Genomic DNA, 12,907 nt, shown 5'->3' on the forward strand with positions numbered 1-12,907 from the left:
TTCAGCTTTCAGGCTGGCCAGACTCTCCTCTGGCTCCCAGTTCTGGTCCACTCTCACGCTGGACTCCAAATTGGCTCTTGATTTCAGAGTTGCCTGCAGCTCTGGACAGGAGACCCTCCTTCTCTGTCCGCCTTCTGACCCCACGGAATCTTCCATGGCCAGGATGGATCCTTGTTTCAGCGTTCGGATGGACATCCCTGGTGACTTGCCGAAGGGAAATTTAGGTAGATCTTTGTTAATGTGCTAGATGTTAAGTAATTAGAAGTGCAATAATCAGCCTGCTTAGGTTGTAAGTGGAAGACACTTGATGAGGGAGCAGGGTCCCTGATGAAGCGTGGGAGTTGTCAGAACTCTCCTCCCAGGGGAGCAGGACCACGGTGCTATTGGATACGTGTGTGGGCAGTGGGCAGTGCAGTCCTGTGGTTTCTTGGAGCCACAAGGAATTTGAGCATCGCAGCCAGGATGAAGGAGCGAGACAGAAAGAAACAGCTTGGAGGTACAAGCCCAAAGGAATTAGGCTGAGAGGCAAGAAATGGGTTCTGTCATTAGCAACAGATAAGACTGAGCTGTGATGGAGGAGCTTAGAAGAAGGTGGAAGTAAAGACCTTCTGAGGCTGGTTGGCTGGAGGGAGAGCCCTTTAAGAGAGTGCTGCCACCTTGCTGGAATGTGAGGGACCAGAAAGAACGTGGAACCAGCTTGGACCAGTAGGGCCTGAGTGTGTGGGTTGAGGGGCTGGACTTAGACAGGAGAAGGGAGACCTCTTTCTGAGAGGGGAAAGGAGGATGCTGAGGGGAAGAGGAAGGAGCCTGAGGGGCCAGCTGTTGTTGGCGTAGAACTTTCACGATGCTGGCAGAATCTCAGAGAGCAACTTCCCTGGAGATGAGCATGATTTTGGGGTCAGGAAATGCTTGGCTATGTGGGATCACTAAGAAGTTGGGGAGTCAGGCTTCCGAGGGGCAGGGGGGGAAGCTAACATTGCTCACCTAGATTCACATGTTAATGGAGCTCCTACGATATTTCTGGTACTTGATGTGGGCTCTTTTACTCCTCAGAACACCATGCCATGGAGAATGTATTGCTCTTCCCCATTTTGCAGATGAAGTCTTGGAGGCTCAGAGAGGTTAATTCAGATCACCAAGGTCACACAGCTGAAAGTGACCAAGATAGGATTCTAATCTTTGTCTTCTGATTGTGATGACCATGATCTTTCTATTTTGCCCATGGTAAGAGAAGTGGGCACATCATCACCACGATTTATCATAAACTCCATTTAAGAACATGGTCCAGCTTCTGAACAATAAGAATCATGACAGTTATAAGAGCATTAATCATTTCTACCTGGATGGCTTTCCACGGCTTCTCATTTACTTGTTTCATCAGGTTCTGATCTTTGTACCATTAATTACCATGGGACGATTGGTGTAGATACTACTGTCCCGTTGGCAGGTGAGAATAAAATTGACCAGAGAGGCCCAGGGAAGTTGGTCCCCAGTTGTGGCTGGAACCAGATTTCTTCTATATTTTTATTCAGGCCTCTTTGCTTCTCACACTGCTTCGTGTATATTTTTGGGTTTACTATGCTTACAAGGAACTGATTAAAAGAGTGACTCAGTGACTGTGTGTGTCCTGATACCACTCCAAGCTCAGGCCTTGCAGTGTGGGGCTGGTGCTATCATTTGCACTCATGGGCACAGAGGACAGGAATGACTACAGGTTGAAAATCCAGTATGTTCCCGATTTGGAACTGACATTATCTTATATAGTTCTCCCCGCCCCCCCAAAAAAAGAACAAATGTGAGAGGTAGATCTTGCTGCTATACCCATTTTACAGGTGAGGAGAAGTGTGTCCAGTGAGCAGTGGCACCTGATCTTGTCTGAATCTAAAGCCTCTCCTCTTTCCACAGCCTCCTGATTCTCACCACTTTTCTTCCAAAATGTTCCCAGGCACTGGATGTAGGTCTGCTTTCAACACCCTGGATGAGTTGGAAACATCACCCTCCCGGCTCTAAGAATCATGCTTCCTCTGACTGAATGCTTATCAAATTGATCACAGTGATTGATTTCATTGCTTTTCTTTCTTGCTAGGTTGTAGATTCTATGAGGCAGGAATAGGTTCATTTTGCCGACCGTGAATTCTACGTGTCTGGCACATTGTAGGTCCCCAATAAATATGTGTTGAATGGAGAAATCCCATTTTATAGCCAAGAGATCTCCATTCCTGAGATGTTAATAAAATGCGAAGTTGGGATTCGAATTCACCCTCTGCTTCTGAGTTGGCCCACCTTCCACTTTTAAGAGGTTTAGAGATGGGTGGTGCTGGTGTGTGTGACGGGGGGAGGGGGAGGCCAAGGTTTGGAATAAATAATTAAATTAAAACGTCCTGGGGAAACTGTATCAGTTCATGTCTGAGGGTGGCTCTAATAAGTTGACAAGGAGAATTTCCAGCAGAGCTGCTGTGCTGGTTGATATGTAATCCCCAGGCCTGTGTGCAGGGAAGGAAGAAAAGCCAGTGATTTGAAATGTCACAGCCACCGGTGGTATCTGGTGCCTATTTGCCCAAACTCTTGTTCTCCATAGAGACTGTAGGCTGTGTGGGTTTGCTGGAAACTGATCGCCTTGGGCCACACGAGGAGTAGAGAGAGCCGGAATGCTGGAGATGAAGATCCAGCCCCACAGTTCGGACCCTGCCTTGTATTCTCTGTGCCTTTTGTGGTTAGTTATTAACCACCTGAATCACATGGGCGGCAGGTGCATGGTGAAGAGTGTGGCGCTTGGAGCCACAGTGCCTGGGTCTGAATCCCATCTCTCCTGCTTTGACCTGGGGCAGGTAACTAATGGCCTGCCGCCTTGGAATCTGGTCTGCAAAATGGGGATAGGAAGGATAGCCCCTGCAAAGCCCTGATGGGAAGATTAAATTAAATGATAAATGCCAAGTATTCACCCCAGAGCCTGGCTCTTTACAAGCCTGGCCTCATGGGCTCTGGGCTATTTTAAGGATAAAATAAAATAATGAGGTGAAAACACTTTGCAGAAAATCACAGGTGCTGCACTCCACCCTGTGCACCAGAGGACCCCATCACCAACTGCATAGGGTCTCCTGAAGGATTTTCACAACTGTGACCATATATTACTTGTCTTCTCTGCTCATGATGACAATCTACTACCTTGTCTCTTTGGCAAACTCCTACTCATCCTTCAATGACCATAAATGTCACCTCTTCCATGCAGCCTCCCTTGACTTTCCCACATACTGCTAGTTGTTTGATCCTCTGTTTCCACAGAACTTGGTGTAGACATTCAGACTCACATGTGTTGCATTGTCCTGTGATGAGCTGGTTTGGTGTCAGCTTCTTCACTCCTAAGCTCTGAGCTCAGGGGACTCTGCTCCTTGAGGTCTTACCAATCAGTCCTCCTCACCTCTGGAGCCCGCACAGGGACTGACATATGGGTGGTCTGAAATCCTTCCATGCTGTCTTGAACTGAAGCTCTGGTGATTCACAGGAGATAAGAAGTCATCTGGGAAATTTGAAAAGGATTATCTGATCTTTTGCAGACCTTGATACAGAAATATAACTGGGCTATGAATAGAGATTTAAATTACTTGCTTTCTTCAATTTTTTAAAAAACCTTTTAATAATGGAAGAAGAGTCACCAATGGGTTGTGTGGATATATGCAATTTTTTTCTTCCAAGAATTGTTTTCTGCCTCATTAGTAGAAACTCTTCCACACATTGCAAGAAGAATCTTTTCCTCTCCTTCGCTAGGAAGGACAGTCAAGAATTGGCTTGTGCTTTATTTTTTCATAGGCGTGGAGTAGATAATTGCTTAAAGCTGAATTTGGGGCTGCTAATAATCCAATTAGGGTCTTGGGCATAATTGTTTCTGTGTAACCTGATGCCTTCTGTTCTCCATGGTTCTGACTTTTGAAGCTGGTTCTCTTAACAGCCTATCTTTCTGGGGGAGGAAGAAGTACAGCCCTTTGGGGGTATTCTTTGCTCAGCAGATAAGAGGTAACACCTGAGAAAATAGAGCAGCAATGCTGGGCATTATTAGAATAATGATTGAGACTTTATGAATATGCAGATACATCAGTGTCTGAAAGAGAATGAAATCTCTCTGAACCTTGACATGAGTCCAGTGTTACTTTCCTCCCACTACTTACCTCACAGTCAGAAGACTGGGAAGCAAATCATCTCTTTTCTGCCTTGTACTCTGACCAAATGACCTGTCCAGGGAGGAGGGTGGGCCATCTGAGTTTTCTTGCTGCTGTGTTGAATTTGTAATCTCCCTTTTCCAGTCCACTCCAGAGAATCAAAGAAGCAGCTCTGCTATGGAAAAGCCCAGAACTGGGTGACAGGACATGTGGATTCTGGTCCTGGTGGTGACAGGCCACTCTTCACCTCACAGAATCTCAGTGTCCTTGGCTGGGTTGGGAGGGAGATGGGTTAGACTCAAAGGTCATGAACCATCGGCCCAAGGGACAAATCTAGCCCTCACAAATGTCTGTTTGGCCTATATGGTCCCTAAAATACTTTAATTATCAGCATTTAAAACTCAGAATAGCTTTTATACATACACCCCAGTGTTCATTGCAGCACTATTTACAATAGCCAGGACACGGAAGCAACCTAAATGTCCATCGACAGAGGAATGGATAAAGGTGTTGTGGTACGTATATATGATGGAATATTACTCAGCCATAAAAAGGAATGAAATAATGCCATTTGCAGCAACATGGATGGGCCTAGAGATTGTCATACTGAGTGAGTAAGTCAGATAGAGAAGGACAAATATTGTATGATATTGCTTAGATGCGGAAGCTAAAAAAATGGCACAAATGAACTTATTTACAAAACAGAAATAGAGTTACAGATGTAGAAAACAATCTTATGGTTAACGGTGGGGGGAGGGGGAGGGATAAACTGGAAGACTGGGATTGACATATACACACTACTATCTATAAAATAGGTAACTGATAAGGACCTACTGTATAGCACAGGGAACCTTACTCAATACTCTAATGGCCTATATGGGAAAAGAGTCTAAAAAAGAGTGGATACATGTATATGTATAACTGATTCACTTTGCTGCACCTAAAACTAACACAACCTTGTTAATCATCTATACTTCAATAAAAATGTAAAAAAAAAAAAAGAAATTTCTGCCTTCCATTGATAATGGGAGAAATCTAGAATTCCTGAGCCCCTATTTCCGTGCAAAGCTGGAATTCAGCAGTTCTCTCAGTGAGCATCCTTAGTTCACCACAATCCCCACCACTCCCTATTGTCTAACACTAAGTTTGTTTCACTCATTTTATTATCTGCCCAGCACCTGTAGGCATTTGAGTTTGTGACCCCTGGACCAGAGAATCTTGAACTTCCAATTTAAATTTGTCAGTATCTGGCTAAGACACATGGGACAATACTATGTTGCCTTTTTTGAGTATCAGTCCTCATTTTATGGATGCAGAAACTGAGCTTCAGCACGGTTGATGAGCATGTCCTTGGTCACGAGGGCTGTAAGTGGTGGAGTCAGCAGTAGGACTGCGGGGTTCCAGACTGCTAATGCTGCAGCTGTCTCTAGGATTTACATTTTTCTACTTCATACCCAGGACCTTGTCGGTCCTGCGTGTACTTATGCCAAGGCAATCAGATGATCTGTATGTTCGGAACTATAATCAAATGACCTTGAGAAACCACTTGAAATGAGCCTGAGTTATCACTTAGCAGAGCATTCTAGAGATGAAACTGCTGATTCAGATCGATTTTGACTCTGAGAAGGACCCCCACCACTTTGGATATTTTGAAAAAAATGGTCATTCCTTAAATTCTCAGCACTTGGCAGTTTTTGTAGTGCTTTCACTACTGATTTAAAATCAGTGTAAAGAAGTAGGACTTACTGAGGCGCACGGGGTATAATAGCATTTAACAGCTCCTGTTCCTGATTTTGTGATTGTGTGTGAATACTGACTCCGCCACTTTCTAGCTGTGTAAACTTGGCTTCTTAGTCTGTAACAAGGGGATGATAATTGCAACTCCTGACCTCACGTTCAACGTGCAATGACATATGACATGTGTGTGTCACATGCATTGTACGGCATGTGGCCAATATCGAGACCCAACTGTACGCCCAGCCCTGGCCCACTATTTTCCAGACCTTCACTCAGTGGGTGATATTATCTCCATTTATATTTGTAGAGTTCAGTCTCAGTGGCAGTAAGGTATTTATGAAGGTTGCATGGCTAAGGAATATTGGAATTCTGCTTTATTTCAAACTGTATCATAGTTTTCACTACATCCCGGCTGTTCCTCCCCATTCTTGTCTTTGTACTATTTCCTTTACTAAATTCTGAATCAGTCCAGCACTGAGCCTTGGTTTCCCTTCTGCAAAATGAAAGGATTGAACTAGATGAGCTCGTGGGCCTCTCACAACCCTGAGATTCTACGATTTAAGTAATGAATGAAGAGGAAACAGACAACATTAAAAAAGTACGAATACAAAAGCCTTAACTCCGCTTTAGTTCATTACTTAAGTAGGATCAGATGATTAAAATAATTAGCTGGAGTATAAAGAAGATAGTTTTTTCCCTTCTACTGTATTCTCAGTTTCTCTCTCTCTGTCCCACTTGGAAAGTTCATTTGTACAGGACAAACTCTAGGGCCTAATCAGAAATCCTCCTCTTCCATGGCCCCAGTTTTGATTCAGAAAAGGGTTCTGGCACACTGTTACTGATGAAGACAAGCTCAGTATTACAGGAACAAAAGCCCAGTGCCTTGTATCAGCACTCAGCCGGCAGGAGACAAAAGGGTAGTGACTATAAAAGGGAATTTGAACACATCCTCTGATTTTTAAAATTAGTGACAAGATCCGTTCTTTTTTCGTTTTCCTGGGGAGATTATTACAGGGGCAACAGCGAATAGTCCTCTGTGACTTCCTTTTTCTTCTTTGTCTTTGGAGATGACAAAGCCAGGTTAGATGATCCCAGTTTTGGTGATAACACCCCAAGCATCCAGGGCCACTCGAATGTCCTCCTCTTCGCTCCGTCAGGCCCAATGAAGAGATTGACCCTGGCTTGTCAAGGTCATCGAGCTTTATCACAGCTTGTTTGGGCTGGTGCTTGTTGGCCTGGATGTCTGCAGTGGACATGAGCATGTAGTTGTCTTTGATCTTGTTCATGGCCGACTCCGTCGTCAGGGGAGTTTGATGATAGAATAATGGTTGAGTTTGTTCCTCTCGGAGGGGCTTTTTAATTTTTTAAAAATTTTATTTATTTATTTTTGTTTAAAAACTTATTTGTTTCATTTATTTTGAAGAGGAACACAGTGATTAAATATCAAGATTTATAAAAAGTCTACATAGTGCCTTTGAACCCCATCCATCCATTTTCTATCCACTACAGCAATGAATCTGTTTGATTATTTTCAGGAGTCATATTCGAAATATTTACCAACAGACTGAACAACTGAAAAGAACAGACAACGTGCCTGGCTGTTATGGTAAGAACCAGCTGAATATCAGCCCTACATTAGTTTTGTATTTGTCCTTAGAGATTTTTGTTAAGTAGTATCCATTTTCCCCTCCTTTTTTTTTAAACATCTTTATTGGAGTATAATTGCTTTACAATGGTGTGTTAGTTTCTGCTGTATAACAAAGTGAATCAGTTATACATATACATATGTCCCCATATCTCCTCCCTCTTGCGTCTCCCTCCCTCCCACCCTACCTATCCCACCCCTCTAGGTGGTCACAAAGCACCGAGCTGATCTCCCTGTGCAGCTGCTTCTCACTAGCTATCTGTTTTACGTTTGGTAGTGTATATATGTCCATGCCACTCTCTCACTTGGTCCCAGCCTACCCTTCCCCCTCCTTGTATCCTCAAGTCCATTCTCTAGTAGATCTGTGTCTTTATTCCCGTCTTGCCCCTAGGTTCTTCACGACCATTTTTTTTTTTTTTTTTTAGATTCCAAATATATATGTTACCATATGGTATTTGTTTTTCTCTTTCTGACTTACTTCATTCTGTATGACAGACTCTAGGTCCATCCACCTCACTACAAATAACTCAATTTTGTTCCCTTTTATGGCTGAGTAATATTCCATTGTATATATGTGCCACATCTTCTTTATCCATTCATCTGTCGATGGACACTTAGATTGCTTCCATGACCTGGCTATTGTAAATAGAGCTGCAATGAACATTTTGGTACATGACTGTTTTTGAATTATGGTTTTCTCGGAGGGGCTTTTTTAAACTTGGGCTTCCTTGAGAGCTGCCGGGTCTTTATCTGATGGAATGTGGGTGACATGTGGGTTTTTTTTTTGAGTGGACGCCTTTTATCACTGCTTTCTTGGCCTTTGGAGCTTTGCTTTGGGCTCTGTTTTGCAGAGCAAGGGCTTTCTTTCGGCACCACCTTGGTGAAAATGTCTTTTTCTTCTTAAAAACAGCTTCTTTTTCCCCCTGAATAAAAAGAAATCAAAGAAATGAAAGAAAAATAAATAAATGAAATACTATTTGTGGTAGAAATTTTAGAGAATCTGAAAGTTTAAAAAAATTATAAGCATGCCACAGTTCTAAACGCTGTTATATTTATAATATATATGTGTGTATTTGTGTGTGTATATCCTTCCAGGTTTTTTCCTGTAATGAATATGTATGTATATATCCTGCCGAATATACAGACTTGTATCTACATCTTTCACGTAACTTTACGTGTGAACATTTCTCCCACGTTATTGTGTATTTCTGAAAACAACTTTGATGGCTGCACCCTTCATGCATGGAGCTGCTGCTTTGTACTCAATCTTTTGTCCCACATTTAGCTTGTTTGTAGTTTTTTGCCATCGTAGATGATGCTACAATGAACATCACTGTAGGTTTATCTTGGCTTGCATCTCTGATTGTTTGAGCTGGCAGGCGTTTCTCAAGACTCTTGAAGTGTGGCACTGAGTGTCCCTTTTGCTTAAACAAAAATCCTGGCAACTTCCTTGACTCTGTCCTCCCCCTGTTGCTCTGCTCTCAGGAGAAATCCCAAGCTATTTGGCAAGTGTTTGAAGGCTTGCATGATGTGGTCCCTTCCAATGCACCCAGAACTGTCCGCACAGCACTCCCCCATCTAGTTTACGATTCCATCTGTGTAAATTGCCTGTAGCGCTTACGTGCTTCGTGCTGTTTCACACCTCCCTGCCTTTGCTCAGTGTTTCCAAAGCTCCAGGTACTCAAGTATCACCTTCACAGTTTTGCCATAGTCCGGTACCACCTGTACCATTATTTTGTTAATATTTATTTTAAAGATTAACTGTTACTTAAAAAGTAGGTTTTACCTTAACTACTATAGGTGCAAAAGCATGGGTTTAATGTACTGAACACATGTGTATGTGTGTATGCATATTTCTTTTTCTAATGCACAGGAAAATAAATGTATAACTATTGAAATAAAAAAAGAAAGATTCTCCCCACACTACCTAAAATTGTCTCCTCTGGTGGCACATACTCCCTATTTTGGGAAACATTATATTAGATCCATCTTCCTAGTATATTATCCCCTCTTTCCTGATAGACTAACTCCTATTCATCTGTTGTGCCCTAGGTAGGTTGCCCTGACCCCAAGTCTGAGTTGGGACCATTTTCCCCGGGGTCCTTCAGTACCTTGTGCTTTTTTCATCTTAGCACTAAGCACACAAAATTGTAATTGTCTATTTACTTCCAATCTTTACCCCTAAATAAACATTTATTGAAGTCCTTTATGTGCTAAGCTCCACATGAGGATGGAATGATTACTGCCCTTGAGTACCTGGTAGTCTGGAGTTGTTTCTGCTTTGGCAGTGGGAACCCAGGAAAAGTCTTCCAATTTGGTCATGGGCTAGATTAAAGACAGAGTCAGGGAAGGCTTCCGTGTGGAGGTAATCCTGAGCTGGATTTTAAGGAGAATTAGGTTAGAAAATATCTATTTAACACAAAGGAAGGCAGTAAAGAAGAAAGGAATAAGTCAGACAAAACTAAGTTTGAATTTCTGCTCTGCCTCTGTTGTATAATCTCTGTTAAGTCATTTTGTTCCCTAAGCTCTAGTTGCCCTGCCAAGAAAATGGAAATAATAACAAGAACCTACTGTACAGTGAAGGGACCTATACTCAATATTCTGTAATAACCTATATGGGAAAAGAGTCTGAAAAAGAATAGATATATATATAACTGAATCACTTTGCTGTACACCCGAAACTTACACAACATTGTAAATCAACTATACTTCCATTAAAAAAAAGATAAAAAATAAATAAATAAAAAGAAAATGGAAATGATAGTATTTACAGCACAAAATTCATCCACTCACTTTATTTATTCATTCATTCAGCAAATGGTAATCGAGCAAGATGATGATATTATACTTAAGAGCTTAGCCAGATGTCAGGTGCCTTAAGTTCTCTCCACTATGAGATCTTCCCTATATTTGGTCCTTGGCTGTCTTTCCTTCCTATGCTGAAGCCTTTCCTTGTGTGACGTCATCTACTCCATCGCATGCTCTGGACCTGCCTATGCTTGGGTGACTCCCTCAGTCATAAAATCCCAGGACACTTTTCCTCTGAGCTGCAGAGGCTCGTATCTTATCACCTACCGGCCACCTTCTCCGAGAACGTACCATAGATTCCCCAAGTGATGCCCCTAAGTGAACTCCTTATCCCCTTTACCCACTTCATCTGTTCCTCCTCCCATGCTGTCCCTTCTTTCAGAAAGTAGGGCCACCAATTCTCCAAGAGCCAGAAACTCTTCCTGAAAACCTTCCACGGTTAAGTATTTGCCTCCGTATGAAGAGTAGCTCTCCAGTGCTTCTCTCAGATGATGCTAGACAGGGTCCAACTACAATTTCAAGTTGATCTCGTACAGTTCTTGTCAAAATCAATATTTGTTGAATTAAATGAGTATAAACTAATGGTGAGAATTTCATGCACCATAACAGGATTTGAGGGAAGCTATTTTGGGGCATCGAGTGAGTTATTGATCTCTCTGAAATCACATCACTTAGACAGCTATACATTTTATCATTCCTAAGCTGAGAGCTGGGGCTTCATAGACAATGAGATTGGCTCACAATGAATTGACTGATTGACTGATGGATTGATTCTCTCATCAGCCATACACGTTTGAATACCCACTGGGTGTCAGACACTTTTCTGAGTTCTGGGGGATACTGGAATGAACAAAATATAATTCCAATGATCTCATGATCTGTTTTGGGTGAAGACTTGAAAAAAGTATATGTAATTCAATGTGTACTCTTACGAAGAGCTGTACAAAATGCTCTGTGAGCACAGGGGACAGTGTGAGAGGGTCTGTCTCTGAGAATCAGGGTGAGATTTATGGAGGTGGTAATACTTGCTTGGGGCTTTTATAGGGAGAGAGAGTTTGCCATTTGGAGAAAGAAGTGGTGGTGGAGAAGGAAAAGGAAACCCTCGGCAGGGGGGATAGCATGTGTAGGTGGAAGTGGGGAGAGATGGGGCCTTTGGACGCTGGTGAGAATTTCTCTGCAGCCAACACCTATGATGCATGTGAGGGTGAGTATAAGCAATGAGGTCCGGGTGGTCCATTGGGACCAAAGGCTGTATATGCACAGTTGAGGAGCTCTCAGTGTCAGCGTGCATCAGAATCACCTGAACTTCGTCTAAGGAGGCGGATTTCTGGGCCCCCCACAGACCCAAAGAATCACCATCACTGGGATCCTGATGTAGAAATTCTCCAGAGGTGATTCAAATGCAGAGATGCGTTGGAGGTTCAGTCAGCGAGGTCAGCGACCTGTCGATCGTCACACAGAAAGCAGCAGAAGCGGATTTCCCGCTCAGGTCCCTCGGGTGATTATTAGAAACCCTGAGGTCCTGGGACTCCACAAACTGTCACAAATCCTGATTTTCCTGGAAAGGCAGTGACTTCCTTGGTCTGCCTCAAGCTAAGGGCTGCAGCTCAGTCGAGAAATTGGCATCCTCAGCAGCCCTGTCGGTTCCTTAGATAATGACAAATTCCTTTTGCTTGCTCCCCATTATTTCACTGTAAATGAGAAAGTAATAAAGTGAAGCTGCATCTGGACTAATTAAATCAGCCGTTTCTAATCCCATCGATCCAGGGAAAGAGGGCTGTGGAGGGCTGGAAGGGAGAGAGGCTTCTGATTCAGAATAACCACATACATTTCTGTGACAATGTGGGCCTCCAGAGTTAGCAAGATGGGGGGGGGGTGGGAGGGAGGGAGATGCAAGAGGGAAGAGATATGGGGACATATGTATATGTATAACTGATTCACTTTGTTATAAAGCAGAAACTAACACACCATTGTAAAGCAATTATACTCCAATAAAGATGTTAAAAAAAAAAAGTGAGCAAGAAACCTCACGGGATCTGGGATCTGAACTCTGCTGGGGGAGGGGTGATGTACTGTGGCTGTAGGGGAGACCCCACCCCTCCTGGGAAGCTGCTGAACCACACTGCTCGGCATTAAATTTATTTATTTATTTATTTTTTAACATCTTTATTGGAGTATAATTGCTTTACAATGGTGTGTTAGTTTCTGCTTTACAACAAAATGAATCCGTTATATATATACATATGTTCCCATATCTCTTTAGAGACATCTTTTCCATTCTCTTCCGTGGAGGCTCCCAGGTCCCCTCCACCCCACCCCCAGCTGTGGTCTCCAGCTTGAACTCCCTGGCCTCCCATTTGGAACTGTTTGCCAGTCCTTGAAGACACCAGTGTGATCCCACACAGCCTTGCTGTCATCCATGCTACACCTTCCCCCTCTTCCAGAGTTCTCAAAGTGTGACCTGTGCACCTTTTGCCTTGGAAAGCCTTGGGGACTTTGCTGGAAGTGTGAAAGCCTGACCCCAGCCCATTCCTGCTGCAGCCTTAGGCTGCTACTGACCTTC

The 12,907-nt window shown here is 43.2% G+C and overlaps 1 long non-coding RNA gene across 2 annotated transcripts in view; it reads left to right on the plus strand.

The window, feature by feature from the left end:
- Positions 1-12,907, plus strand: part of LOC109549446 (uncharacterized) — a 282,692-nt gene that overhangs the window by 117,714 nt on the left and 152,071 nt on the right. For both annotated transcript variants that reach the window (XR_004522725.2, XR_004522726.2), the window contains exon 3: positions 7,427-7,497. This is a non-coding gene — a long non-coding RNA (uncharacterized lncRNA). The remainder of the gene's footprint in view (positions 1-7,426; positions 7,498-12,907) is intronic.

Source organism: Tursiops truncatus, chromosome 17, assembly GCF_011762595.2.
Source record: "Tursiops truncatus isolate mTurTru1 chromosome 17, mTurTru1.mat.Y, whole genome shotgun sequence".
Taxonomy (NCBI): Eukaryota; Metazoa; Chordata; class Mammalia; order Artiodactyla; family Delphinidae; genus Tursiops; species Tursiops truncatus.